We start from the raw sequence: 6,060 nt of genomic DNA on the forward strand, positions 1-6,060 counted from the left end.
ATGGGCTGGAGGGGCGCCTTCTGCAGCGCAGGGCTAGGCAGCTGGGCTGCCCTCGGCTCTGCCTCCAGTCGCTCCAAGCGGGCGAAGGAACCGGCGCTGGGCACTCGCAGCGGTGTAAGGAAACTAGACGCCACAAGGCTAGGGGCACCGAACTGCGGGGCTGAGAAGGGAACTCCTAAGGGAAGAGGGAGACAGGACAGGGACAGCCACTATGTCCTTCCCGCACTTCGGACACCCATAAGGCGGCGCTTCCCAAGTAAGAAGTGCCTTCATGGGGAATGGGGGGCAACCTGGGTGGAGGGGGTGACGGCCTGGTGTGCGCCTACCCCTGAGCTCTCTCAACTCCATGTCCCGGGGGAAGACTGAGGGAGCAAGGCCCGGGTAGTGTATCACAGCTTCCTCTAAAACCCCAGTCCCTGACTGAGAACGTTCCATTCCCAAGTGCATGCTGGAAAACCCTGTGACCATGGAAACGTGGGGACCCCGACCACGCACTCAGCGAGGTGGGTGGGATATCAGAGATCTCCCAGTCAGGGCTCCTTTCTTTACAGATGTGTGAGGTGGCCAGAGGACGTTGGGGGGGGGGGAGGACTTCCAGTACAGAGCACTGCCCGTCTCGCCATATTGTTGCTCATTTGTTGACCTCTATTCTTATCCTGCTCTTTCCTTGGGCTGATCCAAATTTTCTGCCTCTGGATCGCTCAATTTTCCAGACCAAATGTGGTGGGGGAGGAGAGGGCATGTAGGGCAGCAACAAGAGTCTCATGGGAAAATCCCACCACTGTTACTCAGTTTCTCCCCAGATTGCCTGGAATACTTTCCTGAGATTTGGTACCAGCTTGACCTTTGACCTGCTGTGTGATCTTGGACAAATCTATTACTCTCTTTGGTTCTCCATTCCCTATCTATAAAACAGGAGTGGGGGTGATAGGTTGAGATGGTCTCTAAGGCTAACTTCTAGCTCTATCTTTGCAGAGATGGGGGTGAGAGCAGAAGTTTGGTCTCTAAATGCGGTTTCTGACCTTCACATTTCCCCAGTCCCCTGGGACTCTGGAACCATAGTAATGGCATAGGGACATTTATAAGAGGAGTTTGAATGAGTTGCCCCTGGGAAAATTCCTGTCCCAGCAGCTAGAAGAACGGGGCATTTAGTTAAAGTGGAAGGAAGGAGTGACCTGGCAGTTCCCTGCTTCCCTCTGGCTCCAGGGAGTTAGGGGGTCTCTGACCTCCAGTGACCTCTTTCTGATTCTTGTAGTTCCTGGTGTCTGCAAGTTCCAGCGCCACTTGCTGCGAAGCTGCTCCACGTTCAGTCTCAGAGGTGGCCTCCAGCTCCACCCCAGCACCCGCTCTCTGCTGCACACCTTATGATAGACTGCTGCTGGCCAGCACCCGGCCTGAGCTGAGTGCTGCCTTGGGCATCTACGGAGCTCCCTATGCTGCTGCCCAGAGCTACCCTGGCTACCTGCCCTATGGACCGGAGCCACCCCCACTGTATGGGGCACTGGTGAGTCGAGTGGGAACTGGGACTACCTTGCTAGGACATGCAGGCACTGGGGACATGCGCAGCAGAGACAGGTGAAATCCAGAGTGACCTCTCCAGGGAAAATCTAGGAGGGACACAGAGCCCTAAGGAAGGGAAATGGTTAGGATTGAGTATAAGGGGAAAATATACCTTCAGAGCACTTCAGAATTTACAGATGGTTTACATACTCTTCAGAAAGCATTCGTAGTTCTATTATATCTGTGACGTAGGTAAGCCATCCATATTCTCCACTCACAGATGAGGAAGTTGAGATTGAAGTCACAAAGGTGCAGAGGGTCAGGAATAGCTCTGGAAGAAGACTAAAGTTGGGAAGCAGTCCCACTGGTGTATAAGGGCAGTAAGAACAGCGGCTAGTATTTACCAACATGGTCTTCTCCTGTTATCACCATTTCCGTTTCACCAGGGAGAAACCGAGGCAGAGTGGTTAAACACTGTGTCCAAGGTTGCACAGCCATGCACATGGTGGGAGTCCTTGACCTCAGCTGCCTGCCCCTCCGCACACTGAGTCCTCCATTCTGTTTTCCTTTCCACAATCCACAGTATGAATTTAAGGAGGCTGCGGGGAATTTTACGCCCAGCTTGGCCCATCCAGGAGCCTATTATCCCTATGAGCCGACTCTGGGGCAGTACCAGTATGACCGGTGAGGAGTTGGCAAATGGCTGGCTCCCTCCTGCCAGAAAGAGAGGTGGGGTGGGAGGAAGAAGGGAAAGGGAGGGGCAGAATCACACTTCCAGGTGACCCATGCCCCCTGTCCGAAGCCCCTTGTTCCCAGGCTAGAGATTGAGCTGGGCTCTCCCTGCAGGTTCGGTGGGGTAGAGCTGGGCGGTGCTGGACGCAGAAAGAACACCACCCGGGAGACCACCAGCACGCTCAAGGCCTGGCTCAACGAGCACCGCAAGAACCCCTACCCCACCAAGGGTGAGAAGATCATGCTGGCCATCATCACCAAGATGACCCTCACCCAGGTGTCCACCTGGTTCGCCAACGCATGCCGGCGACTCAAGAAGGAGAACAAGATGACTTGGGCGCCCAAGAACAAAGGCAGGGAGGAAAGAAAGGCAGAGACCAGAGCAGAGGAGTCACTGGGCTACCTAAACAGTGACCCCAAAGGTACCCAAATGCCCATCAGCCACCTGCTAGATTTCACAAGCCATCCAGCAGTTTGGGGCAGATTTTCTTTGAAGGCATTCATCCCCTGCACTCACCCGAGGGCCTTTGCCCATGCAAATCACTCCTCCTAGAATTCCCTGTAGAAACAGCTGAGTCTCTACTTGAAACTGTCAAGCCCCCCAAAAGCATTACCTCCGCATCCAAGCCACCGTGTAGCTTCCCACTTATGCTCTGTCACACCAGCCTGCTTTCTTTCTTTGGCCATTTATCACTCTAAGAACATGCACACACTCAACACCCCTCTAGAAAGCCAACTCTACCAGAAGAGGTCTTACCACTGTGTCCCCTAAATACCCAACACCTAGATGAAGCCTGGCACATAGTTGGCCCTCAGCAAACATTCGCTGAATTAAACAATGTAACGGCAGCCACCTGTGGATGCTAAAGTTGGATGAAAAGAGTCCTTTGCCTTCTTTTTACTATTGAGTTCCAGACTCGAGGTGGCTTTCCCTTGGCTTCTCAAGGAGGGCTAGTCTTCCAAGGGGCGGTGGGTGGGGACAAGCCTGGAGCAAGAATTGTTTCCCTAGGGCGGGCCAGCAGCGGGGTGGGGGCGGGGCAGGGTGAGGGCTGGCTTAGCAGGGTGGCGAATTACAGAGAATACCCTGAGTGCGAGTGTGGGGTGAGCAGTGCTTCTTGCTACAAGCTTCTCTGGGATGGGCACTCCCGCGGATTTCCCCTGGGTCCTGGGCTTTTCTCACTTGCTCTTGATTTGATTTCCTGCAGACATTACTGCTAGCCAGGAGGCGCAGGGTCTCCCTCTGAGTGACCTGGAAGACCTGGAGGAAGAGGAGGACGAGGAGGAAGCCAAAGAGGAGGAGGCAGTGGTTACTTCCGTGGACAGGCTGGCGGGCTTCCAGAAAGGCGCGCAGTCACTGTCCGCGACCTGCGCTGCAGCTCCGCAGGGCCGGGTGGAGAGCAGGGAGGGCGGCCTGGCGGCACCGCGCTTCTCCTTCAGTGAGCCCCGCGGGTCGGGAGAAGCTGACTTCATTGCAGCGGAGCCCGGGGGGCCCACGATGATCATGCACTACCCATGCGCAGAGAAACCGCGCATCTGGTCTTTGGCACACACCGCAGCAGCCAACGCAGTGGAAGGTGCATCCTCAGCGCGGCCCAGGACAAAGAGTGCTGAGTGCCATATGATTCCTGGACAGTCTCTAGGCTCCGCCCAGCGACCCACTTACAAAGAGTCTTCCCTCATAGCCAAAGCCTTTGGAAACTCCACGTTTACCCTTCAGGGGCTGCCACTGAACTGTGCGCCCTGCCTGAGGCGGAGGGAGCCTTCAGTGCAGTGCCAGTACCCTTCCGGAGCAGAAGGTAGTGGGTCCCCAATGGCGCTGGAAGCGCCTACCCAAAAGACACCCATCCACCACCCTGCCATCTGAACCATCAGGTTCAGATTTGGCAGGAGATTGTCCCATAGCTCCCCCTTCAAATGGATGCTTCCAGATGAAAGTTCTAGTCTTTCATTATAAAGCCAGATAATAGTAATAAGAGAAATTGACCTGGGATCCATATAGAAAGCTGGAAAGTTGGACAACCTGTGAATTCATGGTCCAGGTTTCTTCCAAATGCACTAGGTGTGCTTTGCCACACTTGTCTAGCACAAGGGGTTTTCAGCTGGTCTCCTGTTGTGCTGGTACCCAGGGCTGGACAGGTACCAGAGATTTCTGAGACTTCTGAAAAGGTGAGCCAGAGACATTTTATAGGTTTAAGGTCACTGCTTAAGTACAGCTGCAGCCCTCTCAGTGGCCACTAAAATCCCTAAGGATATAGACATGCCCCTGCATTCCATGTAACTGAGATTGGTGCTGTCCCTGGAGAGGACTCACCTGCAAAGTCTCATTTCCAAGCAGGGTTAGACTGCCAATTGGTGTTGCCCATTTCCAGTTGGTTTATTCTGTGTGCTAAGGACCTGGTGGAAGGGAATTTCACCCCACAAAGGGACATTCCCCAGCACTAGGCAACTTTTAGCAATTCCTGTCAGAGTGTGCTCTTCATAGTAATTTCTCCCAGGATTAGCCACTGGTTTAGAAACTTGGGTTACATTGTTATTTGAATATATACATGCAGAGTCCAAGCAATACCTCTGGCAAGCATATTGCCTCTAGACTTGTGCTTCTCTTTGGACCAGACACAGCTGACCTCGGATTTCCTAAGAATCAGCACCAAGTGGTCTTTGGGTTTTAATCAACCTTTTCTTTCTCAGCAGGTTAGCGCAATGGCTGCGATTTGCAGAAGAATCTTGGACATGGGCCCACTTTTTGAACTCACCGCTGCTCTAAGAAACTGCCAGACCTTGACAGGGACCAGGAGCTCTCACTTTGCCTAAGAGACAAACACACAGAAACCTTCCTGTAGCAGCCAACCTTGCACGAAGAGCCAAAGAGCCTGTGGCAGGACAGATCTACACCTACCCAGATCCAGTGGAGGAGGAGGAGTCAGGGCACCTTGAGGAAGGCCAGGGAAGCCAGGGAGTCTGCCTTTCTTCTCTGGATGCAGGGCCTGGACGCATTCTCCTGCTCTCTCCTGCCCCTCACCCCGCTCACTCACTTTGTAGCTTTATGGCTGAGCTGGCCCCTAAGGACCACTTGAGTCTTCTCCCCTTCCCCTCTCCTTGTGTCCTTAAAAATAATCAAGCTGAACCTAAGCTGTGCAGCCTATCTGTGCCAGGGGTGCCTAGAAAGGTCAGGGTGGAGGGAGGGGTGGGTCACAGCCACTAGCTCTGGGGACAGGGCAGCAAGGAGCGAAATGGACAAGGCCACCCTCCATGGAACCCAGGGTGCCTGGGGTGTAGCAGACCCAAAGTTTTTCCACCAAGCAGCTGAGCCAGGCTGAGGCCCACCTTGGTTGGTGGGTGTGGGAGGTGGCAAGGGGGGCAGGTAAATGTCAGGATATTTAGGAGCAGCATTTGTCCCAGGTTCCTCCTGGGGTTGCAGATTCATGGGGGGAGTTGAATGTGAGAGATGCCAAGGTGCCCACGAGCATGGTGCAGGCTGGATAAGGCTGCCCCAGTTCACACCTGGGGTCCAGAGGGGTGGGATTAGCTGGCCAGAAGATGCACTGCTGTGGCAGGGGAGGGACCAGGGCAGCGTCCCAGAGGGAAGCTCAGGGAGTGGTGGACCAGAGGGGCTGGAGGCAAGGCAGCTGGTGTGCCTCCAGGGGCTGGGCTGGATCCCTCCAGGACCCTTCTTTCCCACTCCGGCCCCTGCCTGGGCTAGGTGAAAGTCTTCCACATCAGCTCTGAGGTCACTGAAGCCAGAAGAATTGCCACATCAGAGCTGCAGAGGGGGAGGTTGGGAGCAGGAAACAGGGCAGCCTGACCTGAGTCGTCCACAGACCCTCCCTG

General features: G+C 54.6%; 1 pseudogene; it reads left to right on the plus strand.

Annotated features, from left to right (window-relative positions):
* Nucleotides 1-211: 211 nt before the first annotated feature.
* LOC143380026 (iroquois-class homeodomain protein IRX-6-like) lies at nucleotides 212-4,096 on the plus strand (annotated as a pseudogene).
* The last annotated feature ends 1,964 nt before the right edge of the window (nucleotides 4,097-6,060 follow it).

The sequence above is a fragment of the Callospermophilus lateralis genome, chromosome 14, assembly GCF_048772815.1.
Source record: "Callospermophilus lateralis isolate mCalLat2 chromosome 14, mCalLat2.hap1, whole genome shotgun sequence".
Classification (NCBI taxonomy): Eukaryota; Metazoa; Chordata; class Mammalia; order Rodentia; family Sciuridae; genus Callospermophilus; species Callospermophilus lateralis.